Source organism: Rhinopithecus bieti, unplaced genomic scaffold (genome assembly GCF_001698545.2).
Source record: "Rhinopithecus bieti isolate Rb0 unplaced genomic scaffold, ASM169854v2 scaffold_17930, whole genome shotgun sequence".
NCBI lineage: Eukaryota > Metazoa > Chordata > Mammalia > Primates > Cercopithecidae > Rhinopithecus > Rhinopithecus bieti.
Genome location: NW_016809035.1, coordinates 674,157 through 692,757, shown reverse-complemented (window position 1 = coordinate 692,757; position 18,601 = coordinate 674,157). Strand labels below are relative to the sequence as shown.

At 44.0% G+C, this 18,601-nt stretch overlaps 1 pseudogene across 1 annotated transcript in view; it reads right to left on the bottom strand.

Annotated features, from left to right (window-relative positions):
* Positions 1-2,658: 2,658 nt before the first annotated feature.
* Positions 2,659-18,601, bottom strand: part of LOC108539501 (40S ribosomal protein SA-like) — a 111,147-nt pseudogene continuing 95,204 nt past the window's right edge. Inside the window, exons 2-4 of the transcript XR_001888389.1 lie at positions 7,191-7,273; positions 3,957-3,997; positions 2,659-3,555 (exon numbers count right to left, since the gene is read on the bottom strand). The product of XR_001888389.1 is annotated as a 40S ribosomal protein SA-like (transcript). The remainder of the gene's footprint in view (positions 3,556-3,956; positions 3,998-7,190; positions 7,274-18,601) is intronic.

Here is an 18,601-nt window from a genome sequence, read left to right as displayed (position 1 = left end):
TTTCATCTATGAAATGGGATTATCCTATCTACTCATAAGATAGTAGTATGGTTTACTTTTTTAGATTGGATATAAAGCCCTTAGTACAGTGGCTGGCATTTAACTGTTCAAATAAAAGGCATGGATTACTATTATTTGGGAGTAGAGTTTGGACTTTGGTTGCAAACATACATCTCATATATGTGACAGCCAAAGGCTTAGGTTTAATGAAATTTTCATTCACTAACTAGAATAGTTATTAATTCCTACTGTGTATAGGACATTCTCCTAGATGATGTGGAGGAGATAAAAAGATAATATAAAAATATAAAGATAAATAAGGAACAATTCTGCATTCAGGTATCTTACAATTTAGTGAGAAAGGAACTCCACGGCTAAATAAAATAAATGTGAAACATAAAGTGCAGACAAAATGTCAGGAGCAAGAAGAGGTTATACTTAAACCCAACTAGGGTAGGATTACCAGATTAAAATGTGGGACATCCAGTTAAATTTTATAAGTAACAGGTAATTTTTCAGTATAAGTATGCTCTATGAAATATTTAGGACATACTTATAGAAAAGATTATTCATTGTGCATCTGAAATTCAAATTTAACTGGGCATTCTTTATTTTGTTGGCTAAATCGGGCAACTCAAAACTTGGAAGGATTAAGGGAGACTTAAGGGACGAATTGGCATATGAACTGTGCCTTAAGGATAATGAACAGCATTTCAGTAGCTGGATTATTTAAGGCTATTCCAGGCTGAGAAGACAACAAGAATAAAGGATGAAAGGTTGAAAATGCCTGGCATATCTTGGTAACTATGCGTTACAGTCTGGTGATTTATCTAACTTGGCCATCATCTTGGTGGATCTAGCTAATGCCGAGCCTAGAGACAGTTACAGAAAAATGTGCCGCCATGTTGCAAAATTCAAAAACTAGGATCTGGGATCCTTAGCATTGTGTCTGTCTAACAGTACATGTCCCAAATTCTGAAAGCACAATTAAGCCAGAAAGTGGAGAATTTAAAGAAGGAGTGCGTAGTGCAATAGGGACATTCGATTCTAGGAAAAATAGGAATCACTACCCAGGTCTTCTTTCTCTGCAAGACAACTGTAAGACACACTACTTATAGGTTCTGGCAGCTTACAAGGACCCTAGTCTGTCCCCTCACCCAGGGATTGGCCCCAGGTAGCCATGTATGTTCTATGAGGCCCAAGTCACGTTACCCAAAGATGGTTGGGCCAATTGTGAGTATGTGACTCAGACTGAGCCAGCTGGACTCCATTTCCTGGGTGTTTGGAGTTAAGACTAGAAAATTCTAGTTCATTCTGAATCAATTGCTTGCGTGGAGGAGTTGCAGTTATTAATAATTGCTGACAGGTAGAGCAAAGTCTTGTCCTTGCACTGGCTCAGGAACTCCGCTTGCTGAGGGCAATGAGACAGGAAGCCTGGAGACCCTTCTCTTCTGAGTTTGCTGATCAAAAGTTGGAAAAGTTCTTTGCCAGGTTCTAAAAACTGATATGGTTTTTATCATATCAGTTACTGTGAAATTACAGATACTGTAAAATGTGCAAACAGGCCAATAATTGAGCTTTAGCTGGGTGGGTGGACAACCACCCAGCTAAACCATTTCTTTTTGTTCTTCAGTCACTATCCTTTAGCCAGCGTCAGGGTTGGCCTGGGCACCAAGGGCCCAAGGCGAGGGCCTGGCTGCCACCTGCTCTCTGGATCCCATGCTGGCCCTTCTCCATATGTATTCTCTGGAACCACAGTAAGGATGTATCCTGATCCCTAGGATTTTTCTGCTTTGTGCCCGCTCTAAACTCTGAGGGCTGCTGTTTGCATTATCGATAAGGAAGCAGCGAATCCGAAAGGTCAGCACCGTGTGCCTGCCTCTAATACCTCGTTCAAGCATGGGCTTGCAAGCCACGCCTGGTCTCATGATTCGAGCTTGGTGAGCTTGGGATTTAATGAGACTCATCTTGGGTTTGAACTGGTTTTGCTTTGGTCCTTGGGAATTCCCACAGAAAAGGATTCATCAGACCTATCAGGTGAGCTCTCTCCAAATAAAATGAAAATTAATTGCTTATGGTGTCTTGCACTCATGAATCAGGAAATGAGTCGGGGGGAAAATGCTAAGGAGTTAAAGCTGAAGAATGGTTTGTCTAACCTTATTGCCTAGATGTGGCTTTGAGCCCTATCAACTTCAATGCTAACTGTGGAAGGAGGATGCTTTGAATGGAGAAACAGGAAAAGACTTGTTTCCTGGGGCAGGGGACAGGGGTATAAGGTGCAGGGGATGTGGTGTCTTTCCCCTCACACTCTCAGGCATCCCATTGAAACTGGATCCCATTTCAAAAGTCCTCATTAAAGACTTCATTCTAGTATTGTTTACAGTAGAAATACCGAAGTGGGGAGGATGTAACCAATCTTCAAATAACCCGAGGTGCTGGACAGAGATGATTTTCACAGCTGGAGGATAGGAAGATGGAATCACACAAAAGCAAAAAGTAGTAAGCCTGTTACATTTCCAGCTCAACCAGACTTGCCAAGGTTACCCAGGCTCCAGGGAAGTCCTCAATGATTAGCTCACCTCAAAATTTTTTTTTTTTTAGAAACTGATGTTTATTTTCATCAACCATTTTCCATGTTGCTTAAGAACCCGTGCAAGAACAGCTTAAGACCATTCAGTGGTAGCTCCTACACATTCAGTGGCCTGAGCAGTGGGAGCTGCAGACCAGTCTTCCGTGGCAGGCTGAGCACTCCAGTCTTCAGTAGGGAACTGCTGAATAGACGCAGAGGGCACCTGCCCACCTTCAGACCAGTCTGCAACCTCAGGCTGAGTAGCAGTGAACTCAGGAGCTGGAGCAGTCCATTCACCCTGAAATTTCTCCTTGGTCACTGCCTTTTCAGCAGCAGCCTGCTTTTCTTTTTCAATCTCTTCAGGATCTCTGCAGAAGTAGAGATCAGGCATGACCTCCCATGGGTGTTCATGGGAAATGGTGCTACGGATGCGCAGAACTTTCCGAGCCAGCATCCACCACATCAAACCCACTGAGTTTGTTGTTGCATGGGATGGCAATGTCCACATAGCGCAGAGGAGAATCTGTGTTACACAGAGCAATGGTAGGTAGGTTAACATAAGATGCCTCCGTGAGAGGCTGGTGGTCAGCCCTGGGGTCAGTAACCACAAGAAGCCATGGCTCCCGGAAGGCTGCCTGGATCTGGTTAGTGAAGGTTCCAGGAGTGAAGCAGCCAGCAATTGGAGTGGCTCCAGTGGCAGCAGCAAACTTCAGCACAGCCCTCTGGCCAGTATTCCTGGAGGATATAACACTGACATCAGCAGGGTTTTCAATGGCAACAATGGCACGAGCTGCCAGCAGAAGCTTCTCCCAGGTCCTCTTCAGATTTATGATGTAGATGCCATCACTTTTCTTTTAAAGATGTACTGTTCCATCTGGAAGTCAAGATTGGTGCCACCTAAGTGGGTTCCTGCTGCAAGGAACTTAAGGACATCCTCCTCCTTCATTTGCAGGACATCAAGGTCTCTGGACGTTGTGAAAGTTTCCCTTTAAATTAGGACGGAAATCCAGAACAACGCCATATGGACCCCTCTGTAGGTAGCGCGGAAAGGGAGCTCACCTCAAATTTAGTCCTTGCCTAACTGGCAAAACCTGAGAGTGGATTTGTGATTAAAAGGGTAAAGTATCTTCTTGCCAATAATAATGATCTCTGTTGTGAGGAAAAAGCCCCAGTTCTCTGAACCAATGTAATCTTTCATCAATGCTCATGTTTAATATCTTTCTGGAATGACAGTAATTGTTAATATACTTCTTACTTTGTGTGTGAGATTAATCTGATGTTTCATTCCTCACACCAGGCTCAGGGGAACCATAGTAATTTTCCACTTTGTAAAGCTTTCCTTCATGTTTTGTCCCACTCAAAGGCAGCTGTTCTCAATTTTGAGTACCTTTTGAATGACACGGGCATTTCTTGGACTCGTATGGATGGCTTTTTAGAAAAAGGTATCAGCAATTGACTCTGGCTACACCAGCGAAACAATCTTACCATGTGAGGTTGCATTTCTTTCTTCCCAGGGCCCATACTCAGCGTTTTATAGACGTGACCACTAGCCCCGCTCTTAATCAACTACCCATGATCTGCCCATTCATTAGACAGTAAAGCCTCTAAATTGTCAATAAATCACCAAAACAGAGCAACGCAGAAATGAACCACATGTATTTTATTCATTCATGAGTTTTCACAAGAGCTTTATGAGAAAATGGCCTGGACAGACTCCCAGAAAGAGAAAACCGCTGGATATCAAGAGACACCTCTCCCCAACTTTGGTAGTGCCTTAAAGAGTAAAAAGAGGCTTCTAAAAGCTCAGCAAGTAAGTAGATAGCTATTTTACCTGATTGTGCACATCAGGAACTAGACTGAAGACAGATTTGGGTTCATATTCTGGCTCCACCACTTTGCGATTTGAGACAAGTTACTTAATCTTCCTCTGCTCAGTTTCCCCATCTACAAAAGGACAATAATAAGGGCACCCACCTGATAGAGCTGTTATACAGTTAAATGAGATACTAATACTAATATTAGCAGCTAATTGTTTTGAGGGGGACAAGGTCTATCTCTGTTGCCCAGGCTGAAGCACAGTGGTGTGATCACAGATTACTGCAGCCTCAATCTCCTGGGCTCAAGCAATCCTCTCACCTCAGCCTCCTGAGTAGCTGGGACTACAGGACTTCACCACTATTCCTGGCTGATTTTTTATTTTTTATACATATGGGGCGTCTCACTTTGTTGCCCAGGCTAGTCTCGAACTTCTGAGCTCAAGTGATCCACCTACCTTGGCCTCCCAAAGTGCTGGGATTACAGGCGTGCCCAGCCTGAAGCTAACTCTTTCAACAAGAAATATGAACCACTTTAGGTGTTTTAATCTAGGGAAATTTAATACAGGAAATAACTGATTCAAGAGACAATAGAGATGAGAAAGCAAACTGATGCTCATAAGGCAGCCTTGAGATTAGAAGTAGTGGGACACAGTTCCTAGGGCTGGAGGAAAAGCAGGAAGCTGCCCTGTGGGAGCTGAAACCACATCAGGATCTGAGCTGGAGCCATGGAGGAGATGCCACAGGATGCAGAGAGAAGGGGGAGAATATTCTGCCTCTCTCCAAATTCTGTCTTCTGGTCTTCCACTGGTCTTCCTCCAAATGGTTGACCCTTCCTGAGAGTTACAGGGAGCCCAGGGAATGTAGTTTCCTGAAATACAGAGCAGAGCAAGGGAAGGTCCAGGATTGATCTGAGGGCAAACAGGCAGTTAACCAGCAAAGCTGACACTCATTGAGCCCTTACCATAAGCCAGGTACTGGGCTAAGTTTTACATGGGTTAATTCATTTAAACCTGTTAGGAAGTGGTAGAACCAGGGTTTGAAGTGCCCAATATATGTTATATCAATTACTGAAGTAATCAGTGTGCAACCTAAAGGAAACAATGGCTTGTGGGTGCACCCCCCAAATTAAAAATAAATTGAAGGGAGGAAGCATGTCTTATTCATCTTTAAATCTCCAGCACATGGCATGATACCCTGCCCTTAATGGTCACTCAATTCATATGTGTTAAGCTAAGTGAAATTGACAGCAGTAAAGTCAGTGAAGTGAGTTCAAGTAAAGGACTGTCTCCCACCCTTGCTACTGACTTCCAAGGCGAATTCATAAAAGACTCCTGCCTGGCTCTTTATCTTAAGATAGCTTTGGAGTCCTGAGCCACCATGTAGAGCCCATCATGTCCCCCTTGAAGCCCAGGCTGAAAGATCACATGGCCAGACTACACAAAGAGAGAAAGATGCCCTAGGAATACCCAAACCCAGGCACCAGACTTGTGAATGCAGAAGCCTTTGAGAGGAACCCAGAGCTGGCCACAGCCCCAGCCTGACCACAGCTACAGAAACTAGCTGGAGCCAGGGGTCCCAGTTGGCTGCTTCTGAATTGATGATTCACAGGTAAGAGATGTGTGTATTGCCACTTTCAGGCACCAAATTTTGGTGTGATTTGTTATGCAACAATAAATAATTAATATACAACTATAATACAGCAATATAAAATGGGAAAATCCATTAAAAGACAGGAATAATATGTCCCAAAATAACAGTGAGTCTCTGATAGGATTGTGTGTGTGTGTACATGTGTGCATTTCTTCCTTCTCCTTTCCAAATTTTTTTGAATGATCAACTATTTCCTTGAAAAACTGAAAAAATACATTTTGTATTGAAAAACACTTAACTGTGACGTTTTTTGGCATCCAGGCTCCTTCAGCCAAACTCAAGGCTTCCCACCAGGGATTCCTGAGGATCACAGGCAGTATATGAAAATGAATACAGCTGAAGCCTTAAGGGGAACCATAGCCCATCTGACCCAGCCCCCAGCTGCTCTAAACCCATATGCACACCCATGAGATGGTTGTTGTCCAGCCTTTCTGTGAATTAAACCTCTCCATGACAGGGGATTTATCCCATCCAGAGCCAGTTCTTTCCATCTTCAGGCTTCACTGACAGAAAGTCTTTCCTCCTAATGAACTGAAAAGTGTCTCCCTGGAGCTTCCACTCACTAGTCTTGCTCATGAAAGATTCATGAAGTCTTCATCGAATGCCTACTATGAGCCATTGTTCTAGGCCCTGGATACAACTGAATACAAGATAAATCAAGTGCTTATGCCCAAGGAGCTTAGATTCCAAAAGGGAAGATACACAATATTTTAAAAACTATATAGTTTAAAGACGTAGTACTAACTACTATGAAGAAAACAAGGTGAGATGATTTAATTTTTTTTACTTTTTACTTTTTTTTAATAGAGGTTAGTCACATTATGTTGCCCAGGCTGAAGTGCAGTGGCTATTCACAAGCATGATCATGGCACACTACAGCTTTGAATTCCTGGGATCAAGCAATCCTCCTGCTTCAGCCTCCTGAGCAGCTGGGACTACCGCCATGCCTCACTGCATCTGGCTACAGCAAGAGGATTGATGAGAGCATGATTTTAACATGTGTGGTCAGGGAATGCCACCCTAGGGAGATGACTTTGAGTAGAGATCTGACTGAGCAAGAGAGGGCACCTTGTGAATATCTGGGGAAAAGAACATTTTGGATAGAGGGGCGGCTTTTTCATTCTTCCCTGACTTCATTTTCCTTCCTTTCTCACCCGTCTCCACCATTCTCCAGCCATCGTGGCCTTCACACTGTTTCTCAGATTTGCCAGCTTCCGGACTCCATCCTTGACGCCCCCTAGAGGGCCATGTTAAGAACTTTAGATTTTATTCCAAGTATTATGGGGAACCATTGGAGTATTTTGCCACTGGGGTGACAGGAGCCGATTGATGTTTTCAAAGCATCACGCTGGCTGCTGTGTGAGAACAGAAGGAGGGTGGGGAACAGAGCGGGTAGGGAGACCTGTAATTGTTGTCCAGGCAGAAAATGGGTAAATGGGTGCGAAGTGGTTGGATTCTGGATCTATTTTAAAGGCAGAACCAGCAGCACGTATTGGATTAGATGTGCATGCGAAAATGAAAGGGGAGTCAGAGATAAGCCTAAGCTTCTTTTTAAATTAGCAATTTTACATTAACAAATATTTGTGTAATAAGATGGTGGGGACACACCTCTGAATAAAACAGCTGGTTGGTAGCCCGATGTGGTGGTGCACATGTGTGCTACTCGGGAGGCTGAGGCACAAGAATCGCTTGAACCCGGGAGGCAGAGGTTAAAGTGAGCCAAGATCGTGCCACTGCACTCCAGCCTGGGTGACAGAGTGAGACTTTCTGTAAAACAAACAACAACAACAACAAACAGCTGGTTGATACATGTTTTCAAAAGAGAGACAAACATATTTAACACATTAGTGTTTAATACATTAAATACACTATAGTTAGGCTATGTTAAAATGTACATCCTTGGGAACCCAGAGGAGGGGCAGTAAGGGCTTCCGAGAGGAGAAATCCCTCCATGAGTTGTGGGTGAGAAAGGCAGGCAAACATCTTCCCAGCAGGTGGCCCAGCCTGGTTGAGACCCAGAGGCAGGAAACTAAGGAAGGTGTTGAGGAAAACACTAAATGCTTGGGAATTATTGAGCTTAGTGTGCAAGATGGAAAGGAAATGAGTATAGGAAAACCCACAGAGACCAAGCTCCGGGGAGGAGTGGTCATTCTAAGGAGCGTGGGTTTTACCCTGAAGACAGTGAGAGCCATGACTGGGTATGGAACCAAGGGGCTCTGTGATGCTGTGGTCCTCAGAAAGATCATTCTGGCCGCCAAAGTGTGGAGAAGGAAATGAGATTGCAGTCTGGTGTGAAAATTATAATAGTAATCCAGGTTTAAAAAATGCTAAAAGATTGAACTAACACAAGAGAGGCAAAGAAAGAAGATGCACCCAGAAATAAGAGGTCAAGCGGACAGGTCTTCATGACTGATTGGATGTAGGGATGACCAAGTGTGATCTAGAATGGTTCCAGCTTCTGTGAGATGGAAAATAGGGGGAAAGGCAATGAGTGCTTCTGCACATGTGGAGTTTGCGCTGCTGATGGACACGCCAAGTGGGCTAGTCCTGCAGGCAGTTAGATATAGAAGTCTGAAGCTCAAGGGAAAGGTCGGGGCTGGAAAGAAAGATATATCCATGTCATTCTGTCCCTGGGGGTTCTATAAGTCAAGTCTGATTTGTTTTCTACATGGAGGCCCTTTAAATATTTGAGGACAGCCATGACGTTCTTCAACTCCACCCTACTGAGCTGCCTTGAGGTGAAAACCCTTGGTTCCTCCCATCACTGCTCACGTTATGGGTAGTGAAGCAGAGTGACTGGAAGTCTCACTGCTCAGTGTGGTCTGTGGTTCTGCAGCATCACCTAGGAGCTGTTAAGAAGTGCAGAGTCTCAGCCCCACCCTGGATCTACTGAATCGGAGACTACGTTCTAACAGAACCCCTCAGTGATGTGTGTGAAACGCTGGTTTAAAGTAGACTGGATTTAAACCAGTCTACTGCAGGGTTTGCACTCTGGTCCTGATGCTTATTAGCTGTGTGGAGGCAGATCATTTAACTGCTCCATGCCTCAGCTTCTTTCTTTATCAAATGGCAATAATTTTAGGATTTACTCCATGAGGATGTTATAAAGGCTTAAATGAAACAAGCTAGGCAGGTAAAGCATTTCTGTCAGGCATTTGGTAAGCATGAGGATTACTGATGACAAGGCTCCAGCCCCCTTCCCAACTAACCAGCTTCCTCTAGATAGTCTCCAACTTGTCTACACCCCCTTTAAAGCAGAGCACCCAGAACTGAGCACCTCTGCTGGGTGTGATCCGGCCAGCCCTGGGTAAGTTGAACTAGTTCATTCCAGATATTCCATTTTTATAGCTGCCGCCTTCAGGTCCCATAGAATAGAGTCAATAGCATATAAGGGCAAAAAAAAAAAAAAAAAAAAAAGGAAAAGAAAATAATTGAGCTAGATACCTAGACTACCTGTGCTTACACCCTATCCCTACAATGTATGCTGGGTGGCCTTGCACAAGTCACTTAACCTCTCTGTGCCTATTTCCTCTTCTGTAAAATGAGGATAAAACTAGTACCTACCTTACAGGGTTATTGTGAAATTTAGATTATTTAAGGCACTTAGAATAGGACCTGGGGCATATAAGTATTTATTAACTGTGATAACGTGATAACGTGTAAAATCCCCATGTAATGCATCTTGCAAAATAATGGCATTTTAAAGGTTCAGAAAGGTTAAGATGCATCCAAGCCACAACATCTGGAAAGGTATATACTCAAGACTGGTTCAGAAACCAGGCCCCTTGCCCCACATCTGTGTCCTCTCCTCATGCAGGTATATTGTGGGCTGTGGGAATGGTGTCCCCACTGTGAGGTTGAACCACTCGGCCTACATAGCTGTACACAGCAGATCTGCCCTTTGTGTGTTCAAAGCATCAGGGTCCTGCTGCCTTCACGCAGGCTATGGAGGGAGAAGGAGCCTTGCTGTCTACACTCACAGAATCTTAATATCTTTGGATTTTGCTTCAGGTCACTAGCAAGTTCTGTAATTATGACTTAAATGTGGAGTTAATTTCAGCGAGAAATAATTTTGATTTTTCCTCCACCCTCACTGCCTTAAGTCTTTAAAAACTGTTGATGGCAGGGATTTTTGTCCAGGAACCTGATGCTGAATGTATTAACTTCTTTACCTTTTCCTGTCAATGTTGGCAGAATGGTGAAGAAATAATCACCTTTTTCTGGTCTGGTATGGGCTGAGGTTTTATTTGTTTTTGATTTGCTGAGTGGCCACCAGGAGCAGGGGGTTATGCTAGGGCAGTGGGACCACCAGGGCTGAGACTGACAACGGGATCATAAATATCAAACTCTAGTGAGCATCACAGCTGTCATTCCTAACCCTCCCCAGAAAGCTGATTCAGTATAGGCTCCAGGAGCTGGCATTTGAATGCGTACCCCAAAGGCTTCTCATGAAGAACATTCACTCTGAGAAACACTGCCGTATAATGTAGATTAAGGTAATAGTCATTGGAGTTAGATAAGGGCCAGGTTTCCTTGTGAGATCATAACTTTGCTAAGCTTTGGATCCCCTTAGCAGGGGCTAATAATTGGATCCAGCTCACCATGTTGCTGTGAGGATTAAATGAGACCAAGCATATAAAACATTTAAACACTGTGCCTCAATAGTCTGTGAACTCAATGAAAGAAAACTCACTGTTCTCGAAGAGCAGTATAGTCTTTTGGTTTGAGTGCAGATACTGGAACCAAACGGATCTAGTCTCCCATCCTGTTCTACCATTTACAAAATGTGTGACCTTGGTTTCCTATACTATTTAAAAAAAAAACGAGACTAATATAGTTCCTCCCTCATGGAGTTGTAAAGGCAAAGACATGGATCGAATGCTCAACACAGTGCCTGGTGTAATGATTAGTACCGTTCCCCAATATTTTTGGCTCTCCTTCTGGGTACATGATGGAATTGTACCTTTCCAATTTAAAGTTAGGTATGACTATGTGACTTGCTTTGGCCCATGAAATGTGAGCAGAAACGATGTGTCACTTCTGAGCAGAAGTTTTAAGAGACAGTGTACAATTGGCCACATTCCTCTTGCTCTACTGGGGGAGAGTGTGGAGCACAAGTCCTATTGGAGCCTCTGTTTATCTGGATCCTGAGAGTCTATGTGGAGCAGAGGTTGCCTGGTGACTCCAATGGACATGTAGAATTAGCAGGCAAAGAAAAGAACAGTTGTTATGTTAAGCCATAGGGATGTAGAGGTCATTTGTGACTGTAGCATAACCTAGTCCATCCTACCTAATACACCTGCTGCACAGGAGCTTCCCAAGTCCTTATCAACTATGAATGTTATAATCTTTGTCCTTGAGCGACTTACAACTGAGGTGGAGCACAAGTAAGACTACGATGAATACTAAAGAATAACCCTTCACTGCCTATGAGAGTGCTAAATAAGTGGACATTTTCAATATAGTATATATTCTAGAAGGAAGTGAAGAGAAAGAGACTGTGGCCTGCAATAATTAGAAAAAGTCTGGTTTTATATTAAACCCAAATTTACTGAGACTTTTAATTTTATTCTATCTAAAGTAAAAGAAATTTAATTCCTGATGTGTCTTGTCCTATAACCTAGACCTTGCGTTCTTGGGAAGAATCTTCAATTGAATATTTAAGCAATTATAGCAACCAGGACCTCCCAAAGTGTTCCCTGTTTTCATTAAATCTCAATTTCCAAGACATATGTCTTCCCTTTTAGCATTTCATTAAAGAAAAAAGAAAAGAAAGGAGGGAGGGAGGGAAGAAAGTACAGTGAAAGGCTATGGGATAAATTGGTGTTTTGTTCTTTCTTACAAAAGGCATTCCTCCTCTTTCTTCCTTCCTGGCTTGAAGCATTCTTGGCTCTCATCTGCTGTCCAAGTCACTAGAATCCAAGAAGGTGTAGGCAGTGGGATTCAGATGAGAAGGCTGCAGTGGGGAAAGCTGTGACGGGGACCACAGCTTCAGCAGCAGGTACCAGCCCAAGGCACCAAGAGACCACGTGAGAGAAGCCAGAGACCACAGCCTCAGAACAGAGCCAGGTCTGTGAACCTAGCGAGCAGTACCCAATGTGGGAGGCCACTGAGCATGTGCAAAGACCTCTCCCCTACCGCCACGAGGCTACCTCAGCTCTTCCTTGTGCTCAAATGCCTTCTTAGGATAGAGGTGTAGGAGGAGGAACAACAGCTCCATAGAAGTTTGAACTTTGGATGGATGAAGTAAACTGAGACTTTCCCCGGGGACTCCAGAGGAAGACGAAATCAGTTTTAGAAAACTAAAGTACTATTTTTGTTTACCTGAATAAAATTTAACACCACCACCATATATTGAATTATAACCACATGCAATGAAATTGCAATGATTGTACTATTCACATTTGAACAAGTATGAAAAAAAAATGAACCCACAGACAGTGAGGCCCCTTCTTTGCAAGGCATTAAAACAGCATTCATTAATTTAGTGGTTCTCAAAATTTACGTGTGCATCAGAAATACCTGGAAAGCTTGTTCTCTAGTGAGAACAAATCTTCTCTAGTGAGAAATTACATCACTGTTTGTGAGCAGAATACCAATTACTGAACCCACACTCAGAGTTTCCGACTCAGTGGATCTGAGGTGGGGGCTTAGAATCTGCATTTCCTTTTTTTTTTTTTTTTTTTTTTGACATGGTCTCACACTGTCACCAAGGTTGAAGTGCAGTGGCATGATCTCAAGTAATCCTCCTGCCCCAGCCTCCCAAGTAGCTGGGACCACAGACATGCACTACCGCATCTGGTTAATTTTTGTATTTTTAGTAGAGATGGAGTTTCACCATGTTCCCAGGCTGGTCTCAAACTCCCAGAACCTGCATTTCTAACCAGCTCTCAGGTGATGCTGATGCTGCTGGTCCAGGGGCTTCACTTTGAGAACCACTGCACTAATTCATCCAAGTCCAGTGTTCAGCTAGCTCTTCTTTTCTATGGTTTCTCCAGTTGTTATTAAATACTAGCTGATGAAACTATAGAACACAGCTGTAGCTATTTCATTATTGTTATTATCATTTCTTCTTCACCTTCATCCCCACTGACATTTACTAAGCAGTTACTATGAGTCAAGCACTGTACTAAGTACCTTATACAGCTGATCTCATTTCATTTTCACAAACACTATTCTCATTTTCCAGGTGAAGGAACTGAAGCTTCCAGAAGTCAGAGAACTTACTATTCAAAGTGATAGAGCCCCCAAGTGGCACAGCTGGATCTCACTGGGCAGTCTGACCCAGAGCACAATTCCTAAACCATTGGTACTTCAATCTTTCACTTGAACAATGCTCTTCAGAATGGGGTAATCGAGGGGTATGGAGTCTCAACTGATAAAAACAAACATACACAAAACCCCACTGAATATGTAAAAACTGTGTTAGTAGTCCTTAAGCCATCTCAGATGGGGGAACATTTCTGGCCCTGTTTCTCCATAACTTCAACACCTGCCACTGTGTCACTGACTTTTAATTTTTTCTTTTTTATAGAGTCTCACTCTGCTGCCCTGGTGGGAGAACAGTAGTGGGATCACAGCTCACTGCAGCCTCTAACTCCTGGGTTCAAGCAATCCTCCCACCTCAGACTCTTGAGCAGCTGGGACTATAGATGCCCACCACCACACACCTGGCTAATTTTTTTAACTTTTGTAGAGACGTGGTCTTGCTATGTTGCCCAGGTTGGTCTTGAACTTCTGGCCTCAAACGATCTTCCCACCTTGGCCTCCCTAAGTGCTTGGATTATAGGCATAAGCCACCATGCCCAGCCTCCATTTCACTGATTTTTAAAACGCTCTTCCCTTTTCTGAACCAAAAAGTTTCTATTTATTTCCTATCAGAGTTTAGCTCTCTGTTTTCTGGTCACTTTCTCAACTATCCCCCTGGTGGGGGTGGGGGGCAAAGGGAGGGGTTCTTGCCCAAGCACCTAATTAAATTGAATTTTGCTAAACAAAAAAAAACTTCTCTAGTGAGAAATTATATCACTGTTTGTGAGCAGAAGCAGCTGTCAGCAATTATGTTTTAAATAGTAGGGCTTATTTTTCTATTCGATATGTGTGGTTTATAAAAACTCGCCTGTATGGAGAAGCAAGGCCTGTGATAATCTTGAACAGGAACAGTCCATGTCCAAGTCCACCTTTTGCAATCTGTGTTAGATCCAAAGAGTATTTTCATAGTCTCCCCTGATTCCAGCCCTCTGGTGTGCCAGATTTGGGGGCTAGTAGCAACCACTTGTTAGGTGGCCCCAGAAGTGTGAGCAAACCTCAGATCCAAACTTTCAAAGAATGAATTGGGTCCATGAATCCCATTAGTCAGCTGCCAGGAACATGCTCTCTATGTTTTCTCCACAAGAATTTCCAATCTGGGTGTCACATGGAGCAGGGCAAGGTCGTCTTCAGGGTCCGTCTGTGCAGGAGAGCATTGTTCTTGTTCTCCTGGAGGCCTGGCTCAGCTCTGCTTCCTGGGGACACGATGGGGGAATCCTGGATGGAAACCCCACTACTTCCTCCTCCTCCCTGCTCCTTCTCCTCCTCCTGCCCCCTCCTCCTCCCGGGATCGGGGATAGGTGGTTGGGAATGGCACATCCTAGTGGGCCCAACTCTTTACAGGGTGAGGAGGCATCTTCCCAAGGATCAGCTGGATCACGGCTCACTACAGCCTCCAACGCCTAGGCTCAAGCCATCCTTCCACCTCACCCTGAAGAGTAGCTGGGACTACAGATGCACACCACCACGTTTGGCTAATTTGTTTTGTTTGTTTTGTTTTGTTTTTTGAGATGGAGTCTTGCTCTGTCGCCCAGGCTGGAGTGTAGTGGCGCAATCTTGGCTCACTGCAACCTCCGCCTCCTGGGTTCAAGCAATTCTCCTGCCTCAGACTCCTGAGTAGCTGGGATTACAGGCATGCGCCACCACACCCAGCTAATTTTTTGTGTTTTTAGTAGAGACGGGGTTTCACCATGTTAGCCAGGATGGTCTTGACCTCCTGACCTGGTGATCCGCCCACCTCAGCCTCCCAAAGTGCTGGGATTACAGGCATGAGCCACTGCACCTGGCCATTTTGTTGTTGTTGTTTTTGAGACTGAGTCTTGCTCTGTCACCAGGCTGGAGTGCGGTGGCGCGATCTTGGCTCACTGCAACCTCTGCCTCCTGGGTTCAAGCAATTCTGTCTTAGCCTCCCGAGTAGCTGGGATTACAGGTGTGCGCCACCACGCCTGGCTCATTTTTTGTATTTTAGTAGAGACTGGGTTTCACCATGTTAGGCTGGTCTTGATCTCCAGTGGTGTCAAGGCTGTAGGAATTTCAGATGTACTGAGGTTCCAGCACAAGGAGCTTATAAGGAGATGAAGAGATTCAGGAGAAAAACCTAACAGCCCCAACACAGAGGGGAAAGTGAAAACCAGTAACAGCTGTGGGGAGACCAGGCACATGGCTTCCACCTGTAATCCCAGCACTTTGGGAGGCTGAGGTGGGTGCTTTACTTGAGATCGGGAGTTTGAGACCAGCCTGGCCAACATGATGAAACCCCATCTCTACTAAAAATACAAAAAATTAGCTGGACGTGGTGGGAGGCACCTGTAATCCCAGCTACTTGGGAGGCTGAGGCAGGAGTATCGCTTGTAACGTGGAAAGTGGAGGTTGCAGTGAGCCAAGATTGCACCACTGCACTCCAGCCTGGCAGGAGTGAGGCTCTGTCTCAAAATAAATAAATAAACAAACAAACAAAGATCCCACTATCCCCAAATAACCACTGTTATTTTATGTAAGTGTAGTTACATATTTTTGTATGTCTTTTAATATTTCATAAATATCAGATATGTGTATCACCCAGATTTTTCCTATATTTAAATATATGATATTCAAAATACAATTGCATCATACTGTGGGTACTGTTTCACGAGCTCCTTTTTTCCCTGCTTCATAATTGTGAATCTATTTCCAAGTCAATCAGTAGACATCTATGTCATTCCTGGTGGTATATTATAGGGCAGACTATTATAATTTATTTAATGGGTTTCCTCTTGTGGAACTCCTGAGTTCAGCAAGAACTGGACTAGTCCACTTCAACTGGACTACAGTCCTCTTCCCTCTCTACTCCTCACCCCCAAAGACTAACATATAGCAATTTTTCTCCCCACAGCTGTTACTGGTTTTCACTCCCCACCACCCCGCCACTGTGTTGGGGCTCTTAGGTTTTTCTCCTGAATCTCTCCATCTCCTTATAAGCTCCTTGTGCTGGGACGGTGACCTCCATACATCTGCAATTCCTACAGCCTTGACACCACTGCTTGCCCACTGACTGATTGATGGACAGGTGGGCAGCCGCCCAGGATAAAGGCAGATTTGCTCCTTTATTTTTTTCTTTTTCTTTTGAGACAGAGTGTCATTATTGCCACCAGGCTGGAGCCTCTCAAGTAGCTGGGAATAGAGGCGTGCACCACCACGCCCAGCTAAATTTTGTACTTTTTAGTAGAAACAGGGTTTCACCATGTTGGCCAGGCTGGTCTCAAACCCCTGACCTCAGGTGATCCTCCCGCCTCGGCCTCCCAAAGTGCTGGGATTACAGGTGTGAGCCATCGCACCCAATCGAGATTTGCTCTAAATCACTCTTCTCCGCAGCAAGCGTTCTCCCACCTGTGCTTATCCTCCTTCTTTCCCTCGCACACATTCTAATATTCTGTCTCACTTTTCATGCCGTCTTGTATTCTCTTTAAGCTTTCTTCGTTACCCAACACACATTCTATAAATCTTCCTCTTTTTCTTTATCTTCTTAATCTTTTCTTCTTTTCTTCCCTTCCCAACATACAGTTCACACCCCCATATCACACCCCTCAAACTCTCCATATCCATATCCCCTTATGCTCACACCCCCTACACAGACACCCCCCTATAACTGGATATCCATCCCACATACACTAGGATACTCTGTATCTCTCCCTCCCTCTTCACTGAGGAAACCCAGCCTTTGTAAAATCAGGCTGAGCAGGCCAGCTGAAGACTGCCCATCTGATTGCAATGCTATTGAGGGGCGAATTTGTCCAGGCCCTAGAGCTCATGGAATTCCTTCATTACCTCAAGCAGCATTGAATTTGAACTGCACAAAGAAGAAAGAAAAAGAGAAAAAGCAAAGTGTATGTTATCCTAGATTCTTATGGTGCTAACAGGACCAGGAATTTCAGATGCATTAACACTTTACATCAATTAAAAGAGACAAAACGGAGGGGTATCTTCAGGGTATTTCCAGGAAGCCTGGAAATGACTAGGAGGTCTTTTGGGAGAGCTTCTTTCAGTTTTCAAATGAGCATCACTGTGTTTTATCTAAGGTGGAAGGATTTGTTGGGGTTTTGATTCATTTCACTGTCAACAATTTTCCTCCTGGCATGGTGGCTCATGCCTGTAATCCTAGCACTTTGGGAGGTCGAGGCCAGTAGATCACTTGAGGTCAGGAGTTCAAGACCATCCTGGGCAACATGGTGAAACTCTGTCTCTACTAAAAATACAAAAATTAACCGGGTGTAGTGGTGCATGCTTGTAATCCCTGCTACTAGTGAGGTTGAGGCAGCAGAATTGCTTGAACACAGGAGGCGGAGGTTGCAGTGAGCTGAGATGGCACGACTGCACTCCAGCCTGGATGACAGAGACTCCATATCAAACAACAACAACAACAACAACAATTTCCCAAGGGAAACTTAGGAGCTTCCGTTTCCAGATGTGTTGTTCATTTTGTTGCCATTGCCCTCAACTGGGAAAATGGAAAAAAAAAAAAAAAGGCTTAAGGTGGGAAGGTGGACTTACGTCTATATGGCGGAGTAAAACCAAGACACACAGGTCCGACCTCTGCTACTAGCTACTTGTGTGACCCTGGATAAGTCACTTGCTCTGAATCTGTTTCCTCACCAATAAAATCACAAAGCCTTTTCTAGCTCCTGATTTCTATGTGAATAATGGCTTCGCTTTAGGAAGCAGAGAGAAAAACATGAAAAGGAAGAGAACTTGGAAAAAGCGAGAGACAACAATTTGTTTCTCAGTCTGACCACTGCTGGGTGAATACTGATTCAAAATAAAATTCAGAATTGTTAAGAACAGAACTGTTCCTAGGGAGATTATGATGCAGCCTGTTAACCACTCTTCAGAGATGATTTCCCCATTTTCCTTTAATGAATACAGAGTTACCCTGATCCAAATAACACATCAATATTAATTACTTTCTAACATCAGCACAATGGGATATGAACAGTAGTGACATGTGCAACTTCAGCATTATTTTCTTTTCTCTTTTATTCTTTTTTTTTTTTTTTTTTTTGGACATGGAGTCTTGTTCTGTCGCCCAGGCTGGAGTGGAATGGTGTGATCTTGGCTCACTGCAACCTCCTCCCCCCGGGTTCAATTGCTTGTCCTGCCTCAGCCTCCCAAGTAGCTGGAATTGCAGGCACGTGCCACCACCCTGGCTAATTTTTGTATTTTTAGTAGAGACGTGATTTCTCCATGTTAGCCAGACTGGTCTCAAACTCCCAACTTCAAGTGATCC